This window comes from Dysidea avara, chromosome 2, assembly GCF_963678975.1.
Source record: "Dysidea avara chromosome 2, odDysAvar1.4, whole genome shotgun sequence".
Taxonomy (NCBI): Eukaryota; Metazoa; Porifera; class Demospongiae; order Dictyoceratida; family Dysideidae; genus Dysidea; species Dysidea avara.
In genome coordinates this window covers 43,478,461-43,490,250 of record NC_089273.1, presented here as the reverse complement: position 1 = coordinate 43,490,250, position 11,790 = coordinate 43,478,461, and the positions used below count along the sequence as shown (strand labels likewise).

General features: G+C 38.0%; 1 long non-coding RNA gene across 1 annotated transcript; it reads left to right on the top strand.

The window, feature by feature from the left end:
• The first annotated feature begins 738 nt into the window (after positions 1–738).
• On the top strand, positions 739–2,417 carry LOC136245478 (uncharacterized). Its single transcript, XR_010695876.1, has 3 exons — positions 739–1,142; positions 1,251–1,550; positions 1,991–2,417. It is a non-coding gene; the product is annotated as an uncharacterized lncRNA (long non-coding RNA).
• The last annotated feature ends 9,373 nt before the right edge of the window (positions 2,418–11,790 follow it).

Below are 11,790 nucleotides of genomic sequence, written 5' to 3'. Positions count from 1 at the left end.
AGAGTTGAGAGAAGCTTGACATTTAAATTGGAAGTTGGAGCCATCAATGTTTTAATTGTAATCATGAAGCTATGAAAATTGATATGTGATCCAGTCTAACAAAACCAGTCTTATAGCCTTTCCAGATATCACAGGTTTGATAACTCATAACTTTCTTTGTTATTAAATCTGCCTCAGTAATCTCGTCATCCAGTCTATTCTATTCATTCTTGGCTAAAGAACAATTGCATGGCCTAGAGTGATTGTTCTATTAGAGTATCTCGATCGTTTTTTGGTGCAGCTGGATGCATGGAACCCGACCGGCCTATCCGCCACTGATTAAACTTGACTAAGAGAAGGGATGTGGTTGACTGAGAGACTTAATAGATCATTGGCTATATTATAATGATAATATAATTGCACCCCAAAGTTGTTGACTGAGAGAAGGGACGTTGACATCACAGTAGTAGCTCAGTAACATATTTAAATCACTTCTGCGGGGCAGAAAATGTGCGCATCACTAGCTATAAGACACATCATGCAGGAAGTTCAAAGTTTTGACCTCACATGGATGTTTTACAACGTGCGCATATTTAAGTACGTAGCATATTAAAAGCCAGGGGTATTGCATTACAAACATGAGTATATAGTTATGTACAGTTAAACAACTAGCTACTGCAAGGTTTGGATTCGTTATCACACAACTGAAACTGTCCAGTGGACTATACAAAGTTACCCAGGTGAGTGAATGCTGTAGCTACAGTATGGGTTTGGGGGGGGTGAGGTATGTAGTAGAGCTTGTCATAGTGGTGTACGTTAGCTGCAGTAGCTATAATGTCTGTTAAGTTTCAAGGGTGGTAGCTATTAACTGTGTATGGACTGTAGCTATCTTGTTTTTGTATACTGTAGCTATAATGCAAAGTGGTCAAGTTTCTTTCATGGCCATTGTCTTGTTCTGTCTGTTGGGGCAGAAGGTTTATGGTCAAATACCAACAGCATGCAGTGATGTTACAAGTCTAGAGAACTTGGAGTGTTGTCCGACTACAAGTGATGGTGTGTGTGGACAGGATTCCGGTAGGGGACAATGCATTGGTTTGAATTTGCCTGGATATGACAGAAAAAGTGCTGATGTCCGTCGCAATTGGCCTCACTACTTCACCAGGGTTAGTACTAATACTCAAAATAAATCCTATGATCGCATTATTAGTTGACTGTTATCTGCAAGATTTAAGTAGCTGTATTATCATGATTACTCTTCTGTTGAACTACAGGTCTGTCAGTGCAATGGAAATTACTCGGGGTATGACTGTAGTCGGTGTAAGTTTGGTCACTATGGACCTGATTGCTCTCAGTCACAAGTTCTTCCCCGACCACCTGTTGCTACCTACACTGATAGTGACTGGCTGCATTCATTGATACTATTCTTAAAACACGTTCATTTGACTCAGGGTACATGGTTGTATTAGAAGAGGCAGTTCCAGGAACCACAAATCTCCCCATGACAAATACGTCACTTTATAATTTGTTTGTGTGGCTGCACCACTTTGCTGCAAAAGACTCTGCTACACCAGGTAAAATCATAAATAAGTGTGTAGTGTAGTAAACATGTATTGCATCTGCATGCAGTGGTGTAATTGTACATGTGACCGGGCCTGCGAAAATGTGCATAGGACATGTGGGCACAAACTACATCCCGTCACATAACAGGTCATATCTCAGCAATGAAATAGAAAATTGGCATTCTGTAACTTGCATTATATAGCTAATGAAATAAGGGTTCAAAATTGTTTGGACATAGGATGGTGACATAAAAAATTATGAGTAATGAAAGTTTGAAAAACAAGGCATAATTTCATGTGCCCACATGCTCTGTTATTGCAGGCCTGGTCACATTATGATGTTTACAAAAGCTGGTAATTATAATCGTATGCTACACATATGTTAATAGTAGTGAAGAGTGGTTAATAGTAATTAGGCTACATACATAATTGTATATTTATATTCATTTTAGATATAAATAATCGTTTGGATTATGCTCATTTCGCACCTGGATTCACAACTTGGCACAGATACTTTCACTTGTGGTTTGAGTGGGAAATACAATACATGTTGAAGAGCATGGACACACAGACTATCACACTTTCAGGCTACCTTATTGGGACTGGCGAATTGAAACTCAAAAATCTACTGGAGTACCCGCAGAAGATCTTTTTATAGAAAATAGGATTGGGGCAACAAGAAATGTCAGTGGTTTTCCTCGTGTATTTGGAGATATTGTTGGTGATGGATGGGACACAGTATGTTGGAATACATTCTTTCAGATATGTGATCCAAATATAAGCACCGGTCCCCTTCAACGTTGTCCATTCACAGGAACTGATCCATGTAATAGCAACAATCCTGACTGGCCCACAAATCAGCAAGTGAATCGGGCCATGGCTTTTAATAGATATGATGCACCACCTTATAACATTATATCACGAAACAACTATCGAAATTTTGTTGACGCTGATGTTAGCTATAACATACCTAGATGTCGTAGAGACAGAATGTGTCTGTGTATACCTTCTTTTGATCCTTTCTGTACCTTCACACCAGGCTCTCGGAGCCGGATGATAGCATTCACACATCGACTGCATGGAGTGGTAAGTACGATTATTGGCATTGTTTATTACATGGATATTATATTTTATTGTTTAGGTTCATGCCATTTCTGTACTGGGTGATGTCAGAAGCACTGTAACTCTTCCACCTAATAAAGTAGGACAAATGGCTAATCCGGCAGCATCACCAAACGATCCTTTTTTCATTCTTCACCATGTCATGATAGATTGTATGTTTGATGAGTGGCTGAAGCGACACCCTGATGCAGAGTATCCTAATGATATACCAATGACTGTTCCCACCACGGGACATCAGCCTGGCAACTTCATGGTTCCATTTTTCCCACTCAGTACCAACATAGACATTTTCACACGGTCTCGGAATTTTGGATATTTTTGTGACTTACCAAACATTAGACATTATATATAAAAGATCTTTTAAAGGCTGATGGTGACAGTGTCATATATAGCAGCATAAATTGTGTATACATATTGTACTGTATCTTAGCACATGATTCTTGACTCACAAGTGAAATTATAATTAGCATACAGATTTTAGCCAATCATGATAATTGTTCTGTGCTAAAAAAATTGTTGACTCTACTTTGAAAGGAAATCGACCCAGCTATTTCCGAGATACAAGCGGCCGAAGTTTCGATTTTTTATTTTAAATTTTTTTCTTTCATTTTTTGCACAATTTGCAAAAATTGCTATAAAAAGTTATCCGAACGCCTTGACATTTGGCACACATAAGGCGAAGGCGAATCCTTAATCCTTAATTTATTCAAAGGCGAATCCTAGTATCAAATTTGGTGCAAATCGATGAATGGTTTAGGATGCATTACCAATTATTATTCGCGTAACTTGAAACAAGACCGATTTGTTGTCACGCCCAGCTACAGGGTAAACCGCTTCATGGAATGAGTTGAAAATCGGTTTGTGGATAGATCAACCATTGTAGGAGTGGCTTGAAAGCAATCGAAATAAAGATCATGGAGATATGGTATGATCTGGAGATATGACATGATAATTATGATCATGGAGATATGCATGATATCAAGATTCTTGAATAAAAATACGAATAATTTTCATGCCTACAGTAGGTACCAGGCAGAGCAATGAGCTGAAAACCGGTATGTTGCTGGAACAATCAGCGTAGAAAGTCGTTGCAGTAGTACAGAAGAATCGGATTACAAACCACTGAGTTATGATTCGACTACGTAAGAACAACAGCAACAACATAAGTTAAACAACAACGTGTAGCAAATGCGAGTAACTCTAATAGAACAGTCACCCTAATAGAGCATTCAGCTATGTTTATGACTTACTCCATTATAGAATTATATTACATTCTGTTGGGAGTTCAGCTACCAACGGTTAATCTTATAGACAGTTCAGCTACAAGCAAAGATCACTATAGAGATTCAGAATATTACAAGTCGCACTGAAGAGAGTTCAGCTATAAACAAGTCACCCTGTAGAGAGCTCAGCTACAAACAAGTCACTGTGTATAGGGTTTCCATCTCAAAATAGGAAGGTACTTCCTTTTGGTGTTTCTGATGATTTTCACACAGACTGACCTTTAAGATAAAGTGGACATGTAGAGACTTCAGCTACAAACAAATCACCCTGTATATGTTCAACTACAAACAAATCGCCCTGTAGAGAGTTCAGCTGCAACAAACAAATCACTCTGTAGAGAGTTCAATTACAAACAGATAACCCTGTAGAGAGTTCAGCTAAAAACAAGTAACCCTGTAGAGAGTTCAGCTACAAGCAAGTCACCCTGTAGAGAGTTCAGCTACAAACAAATCACTCACCCTGTAGAGAGTTCAGCTGCAAACAAACAAATCACCCTGTAGAGAGTTCAGCTACAAACAAATCATCCTGTATAGAGTTCAACTACAAACTAATCACCCTGTAGAGAGTTCAGCTGCAAACAACAAATAAATCACTCTGTAGAGAGTTCAACTACAAACAGATAACCCTGTAGACAGTAAGCTGTAGAGAGTTCAGCTAGAAACAAGTCACCCTGTAGAGAGAATCCTGTAGAGAGTTCAGCTACAAGCAAATCACCCCGTAGAGAGTTCAGCTACATTTCAAGTCACCTGGTAGAGAGATCAGCTGCAAACAAATTATCCTGTAGGAAATAATTGTTTGTAAAAAATTGTGATAAAATCAAAAATAGTTAAAGTATTAGAAATCTGCTTTAAATATTTTTCTTCTTCCTGCAATAAAAAAAATATAGGTTAAATACAAAAAGAAGTGATATCTAATCCAAAACAGCCTAACTGTAAAAAAAAAAAGATTGTGGCCCCCAAAAAGGCTATGGTGAAAAAGATGTGAAATCCAAGGTAGTGGCCAAGAAATGTCTGTGATGGTAGATTAATGGCAAAGAATTTTAATTACAGTTAAATTTGGTACCACTACAGCTTGGCTGTTTTGGATTAGATGTGTTTTAACAAAAACATAACATTAGGCGCAATTCGTGAGTTTGTGCAGTTTATAAATTGTGCTGCATGCACATTTGTGACCAGGCCTGCGAAAACAGGGCATGTGGACACAAAGTACACCCCATCACTCTACAGGTCATATCTCAGTACTGGAAAAGTATATTTCCATTCTGTAACTTGCATCATGATGCCAATTAAATGCTTACTAAAAGCGGAAAATGACAATGCCATAGCATAATGATACAAAATGTTATGAGTGATGACAGTTTGAAAAAGTAGGCAAAAATCATGTGCCCACATGCCCTATTTTTGCAGGCCCAGTCACATTTTGTGAATGTATACTTTGCACAACATGTAAAGAGTCAATTACTTCAATAATTTGTGATATGCCCCAGCCCTATGCTAATTATTATATGCAAAGGAATAATAACACATCATGTAGCAGACAGCTACCTTTCCATGTCTAGTAGGAATGCCCTGCATCAAAGGAAAGGTACAGGAGGAAGCCATGTGGTAGGTCCAGTATATCTGCTGCAATTTAACTGTCCTGCACATTTCCTGAGCTTGCAGAACTATAGGAATTTCTTTTCCAATGTTAGGCGATAACCCATGTGGCACATGATATATCATGGGCATGTACATTTCCTTATACTTACTTACATAGCTTATTATTGTGCATATATAGTATCAGGCAAAGCACTTGTGTCCGTGGTAACTGTCATTAGTGTTATATAACATTTCATCACACACACATGTTCTTACTAGTTTTGACCACTGAAATATAAACACTTTTTTAGAAGGACAGGATTTCAGGGTGGTCCTAGGCTATTCAGAGTTGACAGCTGCACATTATATTAGGTGAGGAAATTTTCATGGTAAAGTTATTTTTACCATAACCTTGATAATACATGTACTACAGTTACAAGGTATTTGCCCATTCTAAAAGCGATTCCAGCATGGCATTAGATTTTAATGTATTGCTACTAATATACCATATAACCTAAATATTTTGAGGGAGAAAGGTTTCGCTGATTTCGAGATTTTGTGGATTAACAGCAAAACTTTTATCCCTGAAATATTTAGACCTCCATGTAACCTAATAGATTTTGGGAGAGTTTGCAAATCCACAAAAAAATTAACATTGAAAACTTTGTAACTCGATATACTTAGCTAGCTTTACGGTACAATTTGCTGCTGGTCTCTAAAGGGAGTTGGCAATTTGTTGGTCTCCAGTGCTCCATCCCCATTCTTGATCAACTCAACTCCAGAGTATTACCTCTTCTACCCCTTTTGCCATGCATGCCATGCATGCCATGCCCCGATTCCACCAACATCCCACCATCAATTTTTCAGTGACACATGAAAGGCAAGGGACATAGTAGTAAAAGCATAAAAACAGTAACTTCTGATGGTAGCTAGAATGCTGTTAATTTTTTTGTGTGAGAATTTTCGTTGGAAGTGTGTACCGACAAATTTAATTAGAAAATGTGAAAATTTCTGAAGTAAAAATATATGTAGCACAAAAATTTCTTGATCTACAATATTGCGACAAGTTTATGTCTAACATGTATTGTATGCAGCATTGTGGACAGTGTTTGAATATTATTATAATCAATTGTGGGTTTACATTTCTACTGCAAAGATCAGAAAACATTTTATTGTTTATGGCTGGTATTTTGCATGTTATTAATGGCCTTCCATTATAAAGATAGAGCAAATCTGTCCAGCCAAACTAAGCTTTTAGTCAGTTATATAAATGTCAGAAAGTAGCCAATGCCATTGTAAACTAGCGCTACCAGAGAAGTATGCCATGAAACATCTATGGTTTTTTCATGAAATGTTAAATCTCCCCTATGAAATGTACCATGAAAGTCAATTCATGGTATACAATGGGTTGTTTCATGGGCCATGAAATGCGTTTCCAGATCAGATTATCATGGTACTTTCATGGCATTGCAGAGATTTCATGGGTGCAGTACCCATGAAATGTTAAAATTCATGGAATAAACCATAGGTATTTTCATTGGTATTTCATGGTTATTTTCATGGCAATTTCATGTACTGTATCTGGTAGTGGGTGTTTTGCTTATCATAGTTTTCTTGCAGATTATAATTACACTGACAATATCATATTAAATCATTCACAACAATACCTCCTATTATTAGACTAATTAGCTAACTCTGTCATTACTGCCCTGTCTTAGTCCATCTCAGTCTGTCTTGGAACACCTGGTCCAAGACAGGGAAGTATTTGGGTAATGAAGGGGTTTGTCTAGATCAGTAGTTGTAGGCGATTTTACTGTGATTGTAAGTGTGGTGATGTTGTGTTCAAGAGCAGTTTGAATGATGATACTATGTAGCTAATCAAAGTCACACTTTTTAAAACCTGCTGCAACATTAGTTATCCATATATGCTAACTTGCATATACTTATTCATACATGATTCTATATTATTTATTTCATATACCGTAAACATTGATTTAACCCTAATAATGACATATTTCACCATTTGAGAAGACTCAGCATGTTCCCATAGTGGACTCCCATTAATTTCCCGAGGACAGGGTCCATTAGGGGAGTTGCAATTGAGGTGGAGGATACAAGGTACAGCACCGATTAACTTATAGCATTGCCCTATTAGCCTTTACAAGATAGCTATTATGAGACCCGTGAGATCAGCGTGCTGGGTCATTACCATCACTTTTCTGTTATGAACACTTGCAATGTACTCCATTTTGTTTATAAGGATTTGTCCATAATCAAGTCCTCAGTGAGAGAAATGCTGGATGGTGCCCTCAAAGGTATGCATTGCACCCCAGGGGATTTTCATGGCAAGAGACTGCAGGGAGTGGCTGTGCCCTACTTAGTACTTATGTAATTATTGTACTGTAGTTTTAATTTTAGATGCTAGTATTTAATAGTTATATATACCATGGCCACAAGGATTTGCCTGATATATATGCCCAAGCCTGAGGGCCACAGGCCCGAGGGCGAGGGCATACATATCAGGCAAATCCCAAGTGGCCATGGTATAAGTAATATATATACCACTTTCACACCTCACTTCAACGGAAAGAGAAGGTGTATAAGTGGTATAATAGCACTGCTAACAGTGCTCAGGAATGCAGTAACGAGAATAGGAGGTAGTATATACAAGTTATATCCCTCCTAGGAGTGATATAACTTGTATATACTACCTCCTATTCTAATTAATGCATTCCAAGCATTCTCAGAAATCATTTGATTTCTTTGATGAAACTGTGTGATCTCCTCTCCTTTAATATAGCGACACTTCACAGGATCGATAGTGGGTTTTAGTTTTTTGTAAAGTGAGCCAAGGCATAGATCATGGAATTGGGGAAGAAGATAGTTCATTGTTTTACTGAATGAAGAAGGTCACAGGTTAGTTTATATTAAACATGTTACATTCAATGGTCACGTGGGGATGTCCCACAGACACTGGGTGTAGCGCTTAATTGATTTGGTCATTAGTGCTAATAGTATTCACTACTTTAGTTTATTCATGGCTAGTAAAGTAAGTACTTTGCCGTTTTGACACCTGGTGCGATGTCACACACGCGTAGTTACTAGGCGTGGCGCTTAATTGGCTAGGCCATTATAGCACTGTAAACATATTCACTGCTTTAGTTTATTCATGGCTAGTATAGTAAGTACTTTGTAGTGCACTTAAGCTTCATTATGAGCTGTTCAGCTCGTATTTGGGCTTCCTGTGTTTAATTGCGTACCCACAATCGAAGTGATCTGCATGCTCGTGACGATACACTTACGTTTGGCCTCTCAGCAGTGCCTTGTCGTTGCTCTTACAACGTTACCCACAATCGAAAGTCACATGGTCCCATATAAATACACTCGCAAAGCATTCCAGCAGTTTCCATGTACACTTGCAGGTGATTCACCCAAGTGGAATATATTAGTTGTAACATGGGCACTTGTGATTTGCCTGAAATATACACACTCGCACTCGGGCTGTGCCCTCGTGCTCGTGTGTATATTTCAGGCAAATCACTCGTGCCCATGTTACAACTACTACATACCACTCTGGTATGCTCACCTAATAGGTGAAGGAAGACAAACCTGCATTCACCACATTACTTTTGTACAGAGGTTTGCAAACATCGATTGTGGGTTTAAATTGTGGGCCCAAAAAAGAAATGATTGTGGGTTTCATTGGTTGTAGTGATACCATTTTAAACCAGATAACCACTTTGTGGATGAATAAAGTTACCTAAGGTGCTAAAATAAACACTTAGACATATAGGTTGTGAATGTTTGAGGCATCTTTTCATGAAGTTGAAATGTACTCTGTAGAAAAACAATCCCCACATTGCAAAAATGATTATTTAGTGAGGCTTAGTAACTGAACTATGCAATGCAGTTCTTTTTACTTCACAACAATGCTCCTAACTAAATCAACATGTTTAACTCATACCCACAATGCAAACTTTAAGCAGCTCTAATTCAAACCCACAATGCAAAACTTTAAGCATCTCTATATAAATAATCAAAGGAAACTGATGCTTTGTAGCTTCCTCAGCATCAAAGGCAGTTGTGGTCAGGGCTATATCATGATATTGCCAGGGCAATATGTGATATATAACAATGGCGGATCCAGGATGGGGCATTTGGGGCAAATGCCCCCCTCCTACCAACCTTGTGGAGGAGCCAGCCATACTTCTAGTAAATACTAAGGCCAAGATCAGTTAATGAAACTCATGAAAATATGCAGTATTTATTACAAATTCACCTAAACCAAAGCGAACCAAAGTCAAACTAGTTGTAAAATAGTAAACTAGAACCTTCATGTGTACTAAGCGCCTCTAAAAATAATTATCGTATTGCTGTTATTAAAACATTCAGAGCCTTTTAAACAGATTTTAACCATCTGCAAAGGTCAAAATGGCAAAAATCAACAGTGAGACACTACTAAGAGGTGATTATTTGCTGCTTCAAAAATGCAGCAACTAACAAGAGAATCTGCTCCTACTAACTTAGCCTGTTTGTGCCCCTCCCATTGCCAGCTCCTGGATCCGCCCCTGTATAACCCTGTGGTTTCCTTTGATCTGAGGCGTCAAAGTGGTATATATCAATTTAAAGTATTCACTAAAAAGTGACTGTTCTATTAGAGAGTATCGATCTATGCTATGCATTTGAGTGCTTTATTGCAGTTTGCAGTTTCCACTGACTTCTCTATTAGGGAGTATCAAGCTATTTTCATGGAATCAAGCTCCTAATATGCTAGCACCATGCTGCCATAGCACCCTAACCTATTATGTCTTTTGTTATGCTAGCATATTTGATGCATGCATAATGGTGAAGAAAATTACCATGCACACAACACCACAGATAGATTGTAATTAGATGACACACCAGCTACCTACTTGTGCATATTTATAATCACCCCGGCCAGCAATTAAATAATCAAGATAGTGAACATACAAAATAACAGTACAAAACAAAGTGTCACAAAGACTGCACTGCAGGATATTCATTCATGTGTCAACTCTTATGAAGAGTACCACATTTGTGATAGAGGTATGCCAGAGACTATCAAATACATATACACATTCTACACTTCCAATGATATGTACATTAACTAAATATCCTACAAGCTTAGCACAGCAGGCAAACTTATTATTATTATTATAATTTTGTAATTGGATCTTGGGAATCATCCTTTAATGACAAGCATGAAACAATTTTACAATTCACTATAGCTGTTTTATGCCAGCTATTGGATTAACAATTGCACGAAGTTCATCATAATTCAAGGTGTCAACTAATGAGTTAATACATATCTGAGGTATAACACAAATGTGATGATAAAGCTCATTAATTTCACACAGTTTAAGCTGAAATACTCTAATAGAACAATCGATAATAGTCATAGCAATTATATATGCATTTGTCAATTGCTACTCAACATTTAAAATCAACATTGTAATTTTGACCTCTGAGATTTAACTCAAATATCTCATAAAAATTTAAGATATGCTTAACACTATAACTAGAGCTCACACTGTACAGAAAATATGTGACTGAATTTGACAAAACCCGGCTTCGACGCACAAAATTTCGTTAGGAGATATGGCGATTTTAAGTAATCATTGTGTAATAACTTCCCAGTGCCTACAGCTGTGCAAACAAAATTTGCACCAAGTATGCATCTATTTACTAGCTATGACTGAGTGGGTGTATACATTTCTGATACCCAAAATTAGCCCTGTTTTGGGCAGCTTTTCTCGAGTGGGTAATAATATCACAGGTGATAGTAATAGGGTGGGAGAGTGGGGGTGGATGGTGGTCTTAATATACGGGTATAAAATGGAGTAAGAAGACGATTGGAATCCAGAGGCCAAGTTTGGGCTCTCCATGGCCCTCAAATCACTCCAAATTGACCGAGAACACTATTGGTGAGCTCTCTGTGAAGTCCCAGCTCACTACACACCATTATCACAAAGCCATGGCCATTCAATGGCGCCAATCTCCCACTCGTGGCTTTGACAGGGTCGGAAGAAAGCTGCCACAGAAACCAGCCAGTCCTGAAGGAAGTACAGTGTGGAATGTGATAGTGTATTAGGCCAGCAATCCATTTCTGGTAAAAACGTAAGTTTGATTTTGTGTGTGTGGAAGCCTTGTTATGTGAAATCCGGTCACATATATTAACAAGATACTCTAATAGAATAGTCACTTACGGTCAGGAAATACTGATTGTGATGTACTCTTATTATATTTTT